The 15,808-nt window shown below is 42.9% G+C and overlaps 1 protein-coding gene across 1 annotated transcript in view; it reads right to left on the bottom strand.

Annotated features, from left to right (window-relative positions):
- The window catches only part of raph1a (Ras association (RalGDS/AF-6) and pleckstrin homology domains 1a), a 43,496-nt gene extending 28,892 nt beyond the window's left edge, over positions 1-14,604 (bottom strand). Inside the window, exon 1 of the mRNA XM_053876714.1 lies at positions 14,407-14,604. The gene's annotated coding sequence lies outside the window, so the exon portion shown is untranslated. The remainder of the gene's footprint in view (positions 1-14,406) is intronic.
- Positions 14,605-15,808: the final 1,204 nt, after the last annotated feature.

Below are 15,808 nucleotides of genomic sequence, written 5' to 3'. Positions count from 1 at the left end.
CCTGGTTTTCAGGAATAACAAACCCCTGTCACAGGTGCCGTCACTCCAGCTGCTGGTTGCGTCACAAACCCTGGCAGCCAAACAGCCACCTCAGCACGGAGCTGAGAAGAGAGCCCACGCAGACGCTTGTCCTTAAGATTCCCGGGAATGCCAGAGAAATTCCTCCAGGGTCGATCATGTGCATGCGACTCCTCTGCTTCTCCTTCCCTCCGCTGATCGAGGCTCAAACATCCATGTCTAATTGTGAACGGAAATGTGTGTGTCACAGCTTCTCCAAACACATGTCACCACGTCACATGCACGCTTTCTCCGAACACACACAGCAATCCCGGCTTGTGTAAGATCATTAGCAGGACTCATATGATTCAGAGCTGACGACTGGAAACAACAGCTACACTGTTGTTGGGACAAACACAGTTGTCTGCTTTCTTGGCTGCACATTGCTCATGGGCACGTCAGCAGGGCCGGTAGAAGTTGAAAGTGGATCATAAAACTGCAAGCTCCACTGCGAGTACGAGACATGTAGAGAGTGTTTCCCTACTCCTGTGTGGACTTGGACAGGTCAGACTGTTGAGGGTGACCAGACGAAGCGTCCCCACTATAGACACATGAGTTATCCTTTTCCATCTTCCCTCAGCTCATGCAGAATTTCCTCCACTTTCTTACACAGATGAGGCCAGAATTTGCACAAAGGCTTTACAAGCTATTGAAAATGCTGCAGCCAACACAGATAGGAAAACAAGACCCTGAAGATGATTCTTAAAATATCATAAACATTTACCTTACAGTCTTATATTCACCATCTGTATCGCCTTTATTATTGTTGAATGTAACTTTTTCCATAATATTTCAGTGTTTATTACCTCAACATCATGACTTTAAGAAACTATATTTTAAAGTTTTATTTAAATTTAAGTTCACATGTTAGCTCATTATTCTGATTATATATCAGTTTGAATCCTAACATTGTTCAATATTGTACTTCACACTTATAGCTTCTCTGCACTTTGATATTTTTTACATTTGATTTTTGAAACGATTTTTTTTCACATTTCACGGATTAATTTACATCCTGCAACTTGTCAAAGGAATAATAATAATCCCGATGATTTATTATTTTTTTTAACACCAAAAAAAAAAAAATTGACCAAATGAAATAATAGACTTTCATGAGTCATGATAAAGTGTTTACTTTTTGACACATAGAAGGCATGCAAACAGGTAAAATGAGCAAAACTGTCTGTGAACCTCAAATGTGAAAATGCTGTGAGCATGGACCAGGAGTGTTGGAACATGAATCCAAGAGGTTTGGCAGCGCTGTGGGACAATACTGGAGCATTTAATTGGTGAAATTGATTTCCTAGTCAATATGCTTTTTCCCGGCAGTCACTTTTATAACAAGTTACAACTCTCACACAGTCATGTACTTCCACAACCGATAATCAAATCTGAGTGTCTATGAAGCACCTCACTGTGCACCAGTTTGACCTTCAAAAATGAGCAGCAAACAAAAGGAACGCAGCAGTTTCTCTCACGCCAAGTGAAACTAATAAGACATCCGACACAAACAACAGACAACAAAGACGCTTAAGTTATTTCAGCTGTGGAACTGTGTCAACATGGACCGTCTTGTATACATGTGTGGCAGTGACACAGGAAGCATCATTTATGCAGAACACTTAATCAGAAACAGAGGGAATAAAGTTTCTGATCCAGTGTGTCGACTTGTTAATTGACTGCTTTCAGCAGCGTCTACGGAAATCTGACTTCACTGTTTTTGCCTTGTTTCGAACCACAACCTCCACATCAAGGAAGAACTGAACCGGACGTAAGAAAGCCGATTCTACGCGCTTCTATTAGGGTGAAACACATGATGTCAAGTCGAGGTCCAAAACCAGTCAAGTATTGAGAGAAGAGGACAAGTGAGGTACCAGACATGACACAAGGCAAGGAATGAGGTGAGGTGAGACAAGAACCTAGAGGTACAAGGCACCTGGCTTTTAGCTAGGAATGTGACACTGGGCGTCCTAATAACCACAAGGCCACAAACAAACATGGCAAAGCCTCACGTCCACGAAAGCATGCGAGTCAGCAAATTTTGATATAATTCTGCGAAATTACTGGGGAGAAAGACCCTTTTCCTGGAAACCAGTAATATGGCGCTACCATTCGGACATGTATGATGGGAAATTTAGGGCGTCCAAGTTCAGTTTAGGGTGTCCACAGGATGCTCAGACACTCCTATGGCTAAAAGCCTGCAAGGCACAGGTGAAAACTGGACAACCTTGAAGCTCAAACTATGAAAAAGTAAATAAAGCAAAAAATGTAAGGCAAAACACAATTACAAAAAGAGACCTGAGCAGGAGGTTAACAACAAGACAAGGATAAAAAAGACAATATACGGAAGATGACATGCGAAAATCCAAGTACTTTCCATTTGGCAGAACAAGATGTCATTTGAGACAAGACGTTGGGTTACAGACATGGGTTAAGAAAGCGCTGTGCGTCAGTTCAAACTGTCAACAAAGCTCCCAGAGCAACAACAACTTTGGAATTGACAAGTCACGCGCACTTGCTGGGAAGTATGAGCTCATCCGGCCTGGCAGCATGGGCGTGTGTAATTGGAAAAAAAACCCTGCCTCTTGACACCTCTGAACTCGTCTTCTGACGGGTCCGGTCTGGAATCACCCGCACGGGCGACAGTTACCGGCAGAGGTTACAGCTGCTCTGACTCGGGTTTACACCGAAAACCTGCGACACTGACACTGACAGGAAACGCTGACTCGTGAAGATGCAATTATTCTGGTCTGTTTAGTCGCTAGGTTAACACACTTATCCGGCGCAGCCACGACTAGACCAGGCCAGACGTCAGGTCACATTAACACGCACACACCTCACTGCCGCAACACTGGCCTCCTACCAAACCTGACTAAGAGCAAGACAAATGAATAATAAAAAGTAAGTCATATTTAAGAATATTTTCATCGCACCCGTGAACATGAGATCAATACAGTAAATCTACCCCTCCTAAATAAGTTTGAAAAACTATGTTGGCAAAACCTTAAAACAGTAGACTATACTGTATGGTGAAGCCCCGATGTCTGACTGAGCGATAAAGTTTGGCAACCTTCTACCCTCTACGTCACAGTGAAATGAGCTGAGCCATTAGCCATAACTTTCCTTCTATCAATAAAATAATAAGTGGAGCATTAAAGAAGGTGGACAGCATTAACTGTAAGAGTAAGAGCAACACAGAATTTGAACTACAGAGAGTCCTGATGAGGCAAGGTCAACAAAAAGCCCATGCAGTTGTCGAAAACGTTCCACAAATCATCTCCAACTTCCATCTGCAACCATCTACACATGTATATATTGAATCATCTTCGCTTTTAGACGTGATCAATGTGAACTTACAAGCCAGTTACCAAACCACACTGACGCTTTAATGCAGCTCATAATCGGATGAGAAATGGAGGCTTGGATGCTGCCTGATAGTCGAGAGTGTTCACTTTAGCTGATCAGAAGAAGGCAGCACTTACAAACGTCAGTATTGACCCTGGGTAAAAGAGTGGCGCTTCAGCATGGTGTCGCAGTTCCATGAGAAACACAATATCCGTGTGGTTATTAGAAATAACACGTTTGCATTGTTTTTCCAATAAGCTGTGTCGAATTTTTATCGCCCAAAAATAACTATTTCAAAAGCATTTAAGCGTATAAACGTATGTCTGTTGACCATTCTGCAAAAATTGAGTAGTTGCTAGGGTGGCATCCAAACATAGTGTTTCAAAACAATCCAAAGCCCCCATGTGGGTTGAGCAACCTCATTTCACAATTTAGATTTTGTAACAAAATATGTCAAGGCAGCAAACTTTAAATGGAGTAAAGTTCATTGATATAGTGAGGAGAGTCCAATTCATTTTCCTCCTTCGATTTCAGCCAGTACATGTGTTATCATGTTTGATCATTTTTCAACTTCAGTATTTTTCAAGGGTTAATGTTGATGTAAGTCTTCAGCAGAGGAGAGAAAGAGGAACATGAATCCAAACCTCTGTCTTGAAATAAGTTGCAAACCTCAAAGCTTGAATCCTCCGCTCATCTTCTCTTGTCACCGTCCCTGCTCCTCTCTACAGCCCAAGTCCATCGATGCAGACTTAACTTGCAACAACAACAGGAGACAATCACAGACTCAACTGTTCTCCACTTCTACAACAACAGCCAGAGAATCAGGCGCTTTTCCCTCACGATCACAAGCAGTGGAATCAGTCCCAGTGCCGATCTGTCAGGAGGAATCACAGCTACTCGAGCTCAAACACACACAGCCGTCTCTTTGCCTCAACACAAGGTCACTGAGTTATTGGGTTAAATAATGCTGAGGACGCGGGCAGGAGAGTTGTGGATGTGGAGTCACGGCACTCACACTGAAGCATCCATATTTTATCATCTCAGCATCAACAGTGGAGCGCAATGAAGCAACTGCAGATTCTAAAAGCGCTGTACACAATACGCAATCGGCCAGAAACATGAAGTCACTTGGAAGCGCTGCTTTGCATGAAACATTAGCAATAGCAGGGTTTTGTGAGGAAATACACCCAACAAAAATCCATTTCTTCTGATGGTAACAAGATGAACTCGGCTATAAACATCAAAACTTACTCAGATCAATGTTACTCAGTGAATAAAAGGTCGATACACACCTTTGTGACTCAGTGATCTGAATGGATCTTCTGATGAATTTCTTCAGACTAAACAAGCAGTTGAAGCCTCATCTACATAGCCACTCGGTTATGACAGTACACGTTGAAGACTCAAGTGCATTTGGGAGGCAACTTTACTGGGAGAGGAAGAGGGGGGTTTCATCAGCTGGAAGTTTCCACGCAGAAGACTGGGATGTCATGGTCGGCAGCTGCTGCTGCTGCTCGTGGAAAATGTGGAGCAGCAAGCCAAATGATACAGCAGGATCTGGAGGCCCTTACATTATCGCCTCAAATTAAATTTGTACTCGATATGCATTGCATGTCTTGTCACCTTTGCATCGGCCACAGCGGTTTTGGTGACCTCCTGTCGTGCATCTTCATCGACCCAGCCTGAGGAGCATCATTACACCTGCCAACTTCCAGTGACACACCACTCATGAATAGTCATAAATGCCATAAAAAAGCCCATAGTTTTAGCGTGAAGTTTCCACAACTACAACTCTGCCGCCTGACATTCTATTTTCCAGCTCTGACAGAACGTTCCACTGGACCATCAGAACAACGTTTTCCTCCCACCAACATCACACAAAACCACACATGCAGCGTAGCCAGAATCTGGCTAAAGTTCAGTGGTGGTGGGATTGGACTGAGCGCCTGAGAGAAACATGTGATCTGTTCAATATCCAGAGGACCTAAAAGCGAGAAATTCTGGTAATGGATAGTCAACTTCACAGCTATTTGATGCCAATAAAGAAATAAAGCTTCTTTCACTCTTTTTTTTTTAAACCTGTCAATATATTACGCCCACACTCAATTTAGGCTCCTGTTACATGACAGTGGTTTGAAAGTAGAATTTTCCTTCGACGCACACACGGTGACACCCAAACCAAATGTCTTAAATTAAGAGGAAAAAAACGTTCCACTCTTTTCTGTCAACGGTTGAGATTTCTTTATTTTTGCCAGAAACAACATCTGTGGTAGGACTCAACGTGAGCGGCTCAGAGAAACAGGAAGAGAGGGAACAAACAAGGATCTAGTGTTCTGCACCGGCGTCAGGGTTTTATTAATTCAGGGGATCATGGCAAGAAAAAAACAAATCAGCCGACACTTATTTCTACAGCGGGATGGGGATAGTCGCGCGCCAGGCATAGAAGTCTGGCTGACTCAGCAGAATCACAGGGATGAGGGTCAGAGGGACCTTTCCGTCACTGACCCGCAGGCTCAGAGGAGACCAACGGCACATAGACTCTGTGGATTTATTCAACAAATTAATCAAACACAAACACGCTGGGTGTGTCAACACAAAGTGCAGCGGTGTTGACTCTTAATATCACATTGGCTGCCGCGTGGTGAATGACAATTCATATCCCGTTTAGCCATTACATTACGACCGGCCTTATAAAACTGGGTACATGCCTTTCCGCTGCTTGACTGTTGCATGGTTTCTCAAGTGGTCCATGCTTGTAAAGCCAGTTCAGGATCCTATATTCTAGTATGTTATGAATGACGGACAAACAAAAATCAGCCATCCACCACAGGAACAGAGCCACGACAGCCAGCCAGGTTAACAGCGAGGCTGGTCATCTCTTCACTTCCTTCTCAAGTGCATGAGGATAACATAGTCATGGCATGAATAGAAGTCGCCTTTCAGGCAAGAAGGCTGAAGTACATTTGTTTCACAAAGAAAAACCAGCTATCAACGAACTAGAGACTGCGATAAGTTCCCATTAGAAGACGGTTTCTGAAAATAACACATACCACACTTTATTTTTATTTATTTATTGAGAGAAATTTGCATCATTTGAGCTGTTGGTCATGTTTTAGGTTAGTACTTTAGCAAACCAACAGCGACTGCATTTGGGCATTTTTTTCTTTTGCAGAGCAAGAAAACCAAAAACTTGGGGGCACTTTATTGGTGCTAGAAGTAGAACCACCTTAACAGCCCACCTTAAGGACAGACGGTGAGAGGGTGCTGGCATTGTGAGTCATATTTCACTACATGTTGACAAAAACAGCAAAAAAAAAAGCCCAAATGATGGGAAAATCTCGCAAGTGGGATTCCGATTTTTAAGGTGGACCTTAAAGGTAAAAAAGATCCCAGGGCGATCCCTGTAGTTGGTCAAGAATAGGACTCAGCGCCTCCAAAATAAACATTCATAAGTCGCCAAGTAGACTGCCATTTGGGAAGAAAATCTCATTACGGGGAAAGCAATAAAAGCAATTGCAATTAAAAGAGGCAAGAGAGTGATTTATCTCAAGTAATTTCCAGATGCAGTGACTTCACAAAGAGCTGCTTTTCTTCCATTGGGAACAATTATGAGTCACTCGTAGCCTCAGGAACAATCAGAGCCACAGATTGAGCCACACACACTGACGCATACAATAACCATCCTCTCCAACCAAGATGACTTTACAAGTCTACGGTCTACCTTTACTTCCTCATCAAGAATACGGAATACAGATTTAGACAATGAAATAATACAAGAAGAAAGGGGTCTAACAAACCATACCAAGCAGCATGAGATGCAAGATGGAAAATGGGCCACGTAGTAACAACACGTTCATATGTAGACCCCAAAACGTTCCTTCAATGTGATCTAGTGTCCTTCTGACCGCAAAAATGCCCAACCAATAATCTCCAAATCTTGTGTTTGGAATCTGACTGAAACAAAAGCCGACAGACAGAAAAACGTCTCACATACTTTCCACCATCGTGCCTGAGCTCTGGAGGTACTGGAGGTTTGGGTCTGAGGCTCATGCGTAAGTGAGTGTTTTTACATGTGAAGGAGCCAGGACAGAAAACAGTAGCTGCTCCAGCCACACGTGTCTCACCCACAGACACACACAGTTCCACCTCTCTCCACAAGTTTACACTCTCAACAATGGCCTCAGCCAACTTACACACTCATATTCTCAAATAAGAGCTTCAAAGTTCAGCGACTCTGAACATAAACAATACACACCTTGTTTGACTTCCTTTTTCTCCCATGGATGACATCAACTTATAACAATATCCCTGACTGGTTATCAGGTGGAACTCCTTATGGACATGCAAACATCAAGTACCAGCTAATGTACTGTATGATGAGCACATTTATGGACACTTCCCTCTTAACAGCAGCTTCACTGGTCACCAGTCCATCACACACAGGAATCACAGTTCAGGCTCAAATTTAACGTCCAGGCAAAAATCCCCACCAACCTCACTGGCATTTATCCACCTGAATAATTTTTGTTTCCTCCTCCCATATTAACATTGAGCCACGGAGCACTTCCACTGAGCTGTCTCCTTCAGTTCACAATCCAAACCTGAGCTTGTAGAGTCTGACCTTTGGGTATGGAGAGTAGATCCAACGGCTTCAAATTCACATGAATGCAGACAAGTCCGGGTAAATAAAATCAGCGTCCTGATTTCCAGCCGCACATCCTGGTCCTGGATCTCGAGGTGAGCCGAGACACCGGAAGACAAAAAGGAGTGTAATAGAGAGAGCCACTTGGCATCTGACGTGAACCTCAGAGGAAAAACATGAGCGAGGAAAATAAAGAGACATTGACAAAAAGAGAAATGAGATTACATTTTCCGAGGGCTGTGAGGGAGAACGCCAACACAGGCAGGACGGCTGTGTGTCGGTAATTCCACTCATATGTAACAAGGCCGGCTGTGAACCCAAACCATCACCTCGCTTGGTTGATACCGGGAGTATGATAAGTCATTACACAGTTATTAATGTCCCAAAAGTGGTGAGCAGTTTTAGTCTTTCTAGTTTTTGATAGAAAATACATTGAAATATGAACAAGGACATGAACACTGACTAGGCTCTAAAATAAAGTCAGACCATAACCTTTGACCCCAGTATTACAGACCCTACTGCCCAGCAACATTGCAGTGGAGAGTCTGGTTCATCCATTCTGGAAAAGAGCTGGATAGGAGCTAGAACAAAGACACATGTGGCTTAAAAGCATCAGCAAGCTAATGGCAGGGTTTCCGTTACAAGGCACACCACCACGGCTTAAATAAGAGCCGCTTCAGGAAAATGGCCTCTTTTTAAAGACGTAATTTCACATGATCAAACGCATTAAAACAAGGGGAAGCATCAAATAAAAGCGGATAACACGTAACACAACACTGAGGTCGACGTGATTGTGGTGGTTTTTGTCGTGTTTTTAGCAGACAGACCCAAACAGAAACCTCATAATGACTGAAGTCCTTTGCTCGCAGAACTAAAGTTGTGTATTCTGGCTCGACATATGAAGAGATGGGCCGCTGCTGATAGGACAGAGATTTACTCATGAATGAAAACTTGGGTTTTTATTGTCACACAATTCAGTAAAAGTCGAAACCTTAACACTGAAATTTTGTTTTACTTTGGTTTAAAAACACTTTTATATATATAGTCTGTTATCTGCATCATCCAATGGCAATATTTTGGTCATGTGACAGCTCAACCAAGTTTACATTCATCCTGTTAGTCAGGGGTCATGGATTTGTAAGTCATCAACAATAAATATTTATTCATATTTACACTATCTTCTGTAATCATTTTAACAGTAGTAAGCATCTCAGGTTCATCTGGCTGTAGCAACTGTTGGAGACATCGAATCCAGAGGGTCTGAAGTACTGGAGCTTCATCTGGACTCTGCATTACTCCTACAGCATGTGTGTCTGTCTGTGTTACACATGCACAGCACAGGCTGAGTCAATCCACTCTGCAGCCACGACTGTTTTAACAACAAACAGCAGAGAAGACATTCAACGTTACCGATGCATGTACAAACAAACCCAAACACACCTTTTTCAAAAACACTCAGCTGACCAGTGTGTGTTCCTGCCGTCCTTTTCTTGGGCACTTCAGAGTCCTCTCAGCTGGCCCCCTTTCTTTAAAAACCTAATCCAGGATTTCAGCTCGACTTGACTGAATCCAGGTGAATCGAAAGCCCGACCTTCCTGGACTGGTCAGCTCCTAGGGCGTTTTACACCTCATCTGTGTCAGCCAGACCTCCAGGGTTAACGCATGACTCACAACTCAAGCAGGATCCAGTTGCCGGAGTTTGACTCAAAATTCCCCAATTAAAACGATTCATTTGCAGCTTAGGGCTCATGACCAGATCAGCTACAGCTCAGACGAGGCAGGCTCTCAAGGACTCAAGCCTTTGACAGGGTTTCCTATATTTGACAGAACGATTTCCTGTTTAGCCTCCTCAGATGAATGACTTTAGCAGCCCGGGTTTTTGCTTCATGAAAGCACAAGTTTCAAGTATGCATTTCATATAATAAATAAAATTGTCTGTTGCTTGTTGGCTGTTTTGAAGAACAGTATATACTACATAAACACAAAACCAGTATGTTTACATTTCCTTTCTAAAAGCCAATGCAAACATTTCACAAATCAATTGCCTTAGACTTTCAAATGCATATCCAGAAATTAAACATGATATTTCATGAAAATGAAACTGTGAAAATGTAAATTAAATCACAATATGATAGTGAGTTCAGGCTTTTTAGTATGGAATTGAATGAACACCTGAACGATGACTCCGCATGTTTTGGTTTGCTACCCAACAACCTCAGTACCTGAATATATATATATATATATATATATATATATATATATATATATATATATATATATATATATATATATATATATATATATATATATATATGGAAAAATGACGATGTAGTGTAAACCTCTTTCCTTATTGAATATTAAATGTAGCGACTACAAGTACAGACTAAGCCGTGTTTAACTGAAATATGTATGTACATATACAGACATGTTGGTGTCACCGCTAGCAAAGACTCAACAAGCCATTAAGCTACTGTACTAGTGTACTTTCATGATTAGAATCTCAATGAATATATTAATATTGGAATGCCTGACAGAACTCAGTAGCAGCTTTTTAGCGGCTGGTAGCAATGTAGCAGCTAAAAGCTGCCGGCTCCCTGCCACTTAAACAACAAATAAGCAAAGAAAAACAACATTCCAATTGGTTGAAAGTTTAGACTCAACCTCCGCGCTGCATCAGGAAACACTAAAAACTCCTGCTGACTGTATAAATAAATGCAAAAACACAGCTCGTGCACCGTGATGAGCGCCTCTGCTGTGGAAGCACTGTGGTTTGGACCAATCAGCATCTTGGGAAAAACACTTGGCAGCTGGGAGCTGCTTCCATAACCCAAAGCACAACAACAGTGGTTCAGCTCCAGGAGCCATTGAATCAGCTGGATCGCAACTTGAGTGCATCCGATTATCGAGCGGAGCTCACCAGCGCTAACTCGAAAGCCTTAGCAGTTCATAATAGCACCTCCACTGCCCCTACTAGGCCCATAATGTACAGCAACAGTTGCAGAGCTCATGTTTTAAGAGCCAAAATTGTATTGCTGATCAAGCATGATGGATCTGTGCCGTCTTTGAGAGTGAAGGAGATGTCACGACTCACATCCGAGGATGTGCTACTGGAATGTTCACTGCCACAAATCCTCCGACAATCCAGTCTGTGCACATTAAACTGAGCGATGCAGTAATGTGGGACACACCGATAAGATGTGTGCGACGCAGCAGAACAGACAGTGCACCACTAATGTGTTACACTTGACCAGACGTCTCAACTCGCAGTCCAACTTCAGATGCTTTCAGGCTCTCACTCACATTGTAATAAATAATGTGACGCAGCAATATTTCCGTAGTAATGGCTGCATTAGCACTGAGACTCCACGGCCATCACAAGATCTCAGAGGCTTTCTTGGTGCAACAAATGTGACAGAAGGCTTGGCTATCAAACGTCAGGGACTGGACTGTGTCGCTTCGCTCTCCGGGGGAGGAAGAGGAATTTCCTGAGGAAGAAATGACTTTTCCACACAGCTGACCGAGTCGTCTGCAGCTGATACAGATGTAATAAGAATCTGCCTTTTAACAACCGCGGCGCTGCCAACGGAAACAAAAACAAGTCAAGACTAGATGTGCAGATGTGACTCTCAAAACTGACAAAACTGTTTGACCCAAGGCTGTACACAGAGCCTGGCTAATTACTTATCATTGTCTCTTATAACAGAGTGTGGCTCGATCATATTCAGTGGCGTTTGACTGACACACTGCCTTTAGAAACAGAAACAACTCTAGAGCACTCGTGCATTTTGACTAAAGAACAATGCTAACAACATGTGCGTTGAAAATAGAGATAGAGGATGCAGTCATGCAGAGACATTAGAATGAATAGTCTTTAAAAGTATGGGAAGTTAAAACAGGAATTTTAATGATTTAAAAATGCTACATGAAGTGAAATAATGTCTTTCATGAGTCAACAACTGCATCACATGCGTAAACTGAAACATATGGATGAAAACATAGTAATAAAATGTTATTACTAAGAGAGATCGGAAGTATAAAACACAGTGAATCGACATATTCCATTGAAGGGTTAAATAAAAACTATAGCATGAGAAAAAAAATAGAATAGAAGGAAAAAATAATTATTAGAGATGCACCAAATATTCAGTGTCTCAATAGTGCAAAAAAGCTACATTCAGCTTCCGCGGTTGATGTGTATATATAATATATATACATATATATAATATGAAGGTGTGAGAGGAATGTGTGATAGAAGGACAATATGATCTCAACAAGCGGTTACAAATATTAGAGCAAAACTTAAAATACAGATTATTAATATATAGTTATTACAATATTACTATTACATCTATCTACATCTCTTTATTTGAGGTGAAATACTACACCAGAAGTCAATTCAAAGTCAATTCAAAGTCAATTCATTTATGAACCTATTTAACTTGTATTTTTCTTTGTTTATTTAGTTAGTATGTGCCTCTTTTCTAATTTGTAATATCTTCAATCGGAGGGCAGAGAATCTTCAGAGCCAGTTCTGTGTGTGCAGTTGAAAATGATAGTCCAGGAATGTGGAGAGATTGACACCAACATCCTCAGAGACGGGCCGATCTGAAGGTTCCAAATATTACACTGGGCTGCCAAAATAGCAACAGTTGAGACTGAGAGAGAGACTCAAGACTGAAGAAGCTGGACATCTTGGTAGATTCAACCAACAATATGGGTTTTTGAGGACTAATCGTGATGGTAAAATACACAGGAAACAGACCATTTCTTTCAGCCACTGAGTTACTCTCACATCAGCCGCTTCAATTCTGTATTGTAAGAGGTGGATCCGTTTGTCAAAGGTATATTGAATATGCTTGAACAGTCATCGTGGGTTATGGATACAGCTAAAGGTTAAAGGGTTAAATGTCAAGATACTCATTCAGAGACTTCCTACACTGGACTGTATTTATTAATGATGTGGACATTATCTGTTTAGAGAATGAAAACAATTGTCATACCTAAACAGCATAATGTGTTAGTACGTATTAGTGTTGTTTTGATGGAGCAGAGTCTCCTCAGTGGAGAGAATCTCAGTCATATTTAATCGAGGGTCTCACTGTATCCAGGCAGCTTAGAGTTAAAGTAGGACGGGGGCATTTTTATACCCCAGCTAACCTTCCAACACCACTGGGAGACGGGAAGTCTGCCCCAGTTTGGAGCATGTACATGTGTAAGATGTGGATTCTCTGTCAGCTCTGAAGAGGCCGACACACAACGCCACATCACTTACCCAACACTAACACACATTTAGGCAAGTGTTCAGGGGCATTTGGAAGGACTCATTTCAGGAAAACAATGGCTCGGTGTAGAGACATGCCTCATGTTGTAAGAGCAGGGAGGAGAACATCTGTTTGGTCAGCGACTGCAGAATGAAGAAACTGAAAATTACAACACCTTCAGAAAGCCAAGTGTCTCCAACAAGACTGTGGACTCAGGAGCGTTTAAAATCATGCCACTTCTCGCATCAATAATTGAAGCAACCCATGAAGACTGAGGTGGAACATCCTGGCAGCCTTCGTTTGAAGGATCATCTTTGGCTCCAAAACAATCAGAGCTTGGCCACTTTTTAACAGTGCCATGTCAAAGTCAATTATCTTCATCCAAGGTGACAAAAATTAACCAGCAGAAAATCATTTTTGAGGAAAGCGACACGGTGGATTCGAGCTCTTAAGTTCGGACTTTCAAACGTCCTTTGATCTGCGTGACCCAGAGCAAACAAAGATCACATTGTCAGAGTTGTGTACAGGTGCAGGCGGACGGCGGAGCTGCATGTCTGATGGAGCAGAATTGAAAAGTGCAGCCTGCGACGACACACGCGTCAAAGCAGTCGCATGGATCAATTAGAACGAATCATTTATGAAGTCACATGAGTGGCAGCTGCAGCCAAACACGCCCATGTGTCTGTGTGTGCGCGTGTGTGTGTCATGCCAGATGAATGCCACGCCTCGGCCTTCGAGAGCTGCAGCAGCACAAAAACCCAAATATTCCTGCAGGAGAGGCGCTGTCAGCCGGCTGCTGCTCCCCGGCGAGCCCGCGCGCGCAGGCCGGCGCAGGCCCCGCAGACGCTCCCGGTGCATCGGAACACTGGACCCACGAGTGGCACAATGCACGATTCAGCGCGCTTAATCCCACCAAAGCCGTTTTCTCTGTCACCCCCCACTCCAGCCTAATGAGATCAATTGGCCTGCATCGCAGCAGATGTTAATTAAAGGATCAGATCGGATCCACAACAAAGAGGGAGGAATGACGGGGAGCGGACACAACGCTGGACGCGCAGGGTGAAGGATGCGTTTTTGTTGAGGGGGGCTCGCGCTACTCACCGTTCAGCTCTACGGAGAGAAGCCCCGCAGCCTGCAGCGTGTGTGCGGGGGGGGGGAGACGGAGTCCGGGGACAGGGGAGTCCACGCCGGGAGAAAGGTCGAAGCTTCGTGTGGATTCCTGCCGGTTTACGTCCCGGGCTTGACCGACTCCTCTTCCCTGATATCCCTGGTTTCCCCTGCTGCCACACTGAACCCAGCACCGCTGCCACTTCTGTCAAGCCCCAGGGAGTCAGACACACACTTCCGGTTCAGATTTCCATAATAAAGCGCTGACTAGGCGTCAGCTACTCTGGCATCCACTCCCGCTCTTCATCAAATTTTCCATTACATGAACAACAAATCGCTTCTTAAATTAGATCAAGGGTGTTAAACTCATCCATACAAGCGGCCAACCATAATTCACTTTTTCAAATTCACAACAGTTTCCAAGGCTAAATTTTAGCATAATTGCAGTGTTGGGTGTAAAAATGCATCACAAAATAACCACCGACTCTGACACACAAAAACACTCATGCAAGTGAACTACATTTTCAAAGATTGAGTGGACATATTCCCATATACTATTATGCTAAAGGAAATGAATAATGCTTTATGTCTTGGTTATTAGTCTTTCATGATTTAATATCATTGCAGGGCTAAAACGAGGCACTTGCCTACACAAGTTCCCTTTTTTATTTTATCAGAATCAGAAAAACTTTATCCCAGAGGAAGTTTTGTTTGTAACATAACATGCTCCGTAAAAACAAGTATGAAATGTAAAATCTAAAACGCAAAACACAAAATACTCTTTTTTTTAACAGACTGTGGAGGAAATAAGGCTATGCACATAGTGCCCATGACCTTATGAATAGTAAAAGAAAACAATTAACTCATCTCAAATAAACAGTCATAAGAGTAATGAAGGAAATTAGTACTCAGTGAAACTAATACCAAACGTTCCAAATGTTGGTTTCGGAAATGTTTATTTTGAAGGGGCCGCTGATTAATTTCCGGTTCTATGACACTACCTTGACATATACATAGTGCAGCACCGGATCCCAAAAACTCACCGGGTGCGCGCATGCATGTTGAGCGCGTCCCCGGTGTCTCTCTTTTCCTGTCCTGCCCAACCCCGAGATCATCTCAAAGCCGTGTCACACTTCCATCCGGACTCGCCTTCCGCACCAAACCCCTTTATTCTGAAGGCTGGGCAACAACGGAGCGACGGTGTTTCACCGCCATTCATTGACAGGTTTTGTCCCCGACTGACAGCGGGTCTCTTGAGTTTGAGCTAAGGGCGACACCTAGTGGCGGAAGAAATAACATACATTTGTTAAGTCGGATCAAGTGAAGTGTTTATCGCAACCCCACATTATCGCGTAATAACGCGAGAGTAACATTGGAAATCTGACTGAGACAAAGT

This window comes from Synchiropus splendidus, chromosome 10 (assembly GCF_027744825.2).
Source record: "Synchiropus splendidus isolate RoL2022-P1 chromosome 10, RoL_Sspl_1.0, whole genome shotgun sequence".
NCBI classification, from domain to species: Eukaryota; Metazoa; Chordata; class Actinopteri; order Syngnathiformes; family Callionymidae; genus Synchiropus; species Synchiropus splendidus.
The sequence above is the reverse complement of the archived record's forward strand: the minus strand, read 5'-3'. Positions and strand labels throughout refer to the sequence as shown.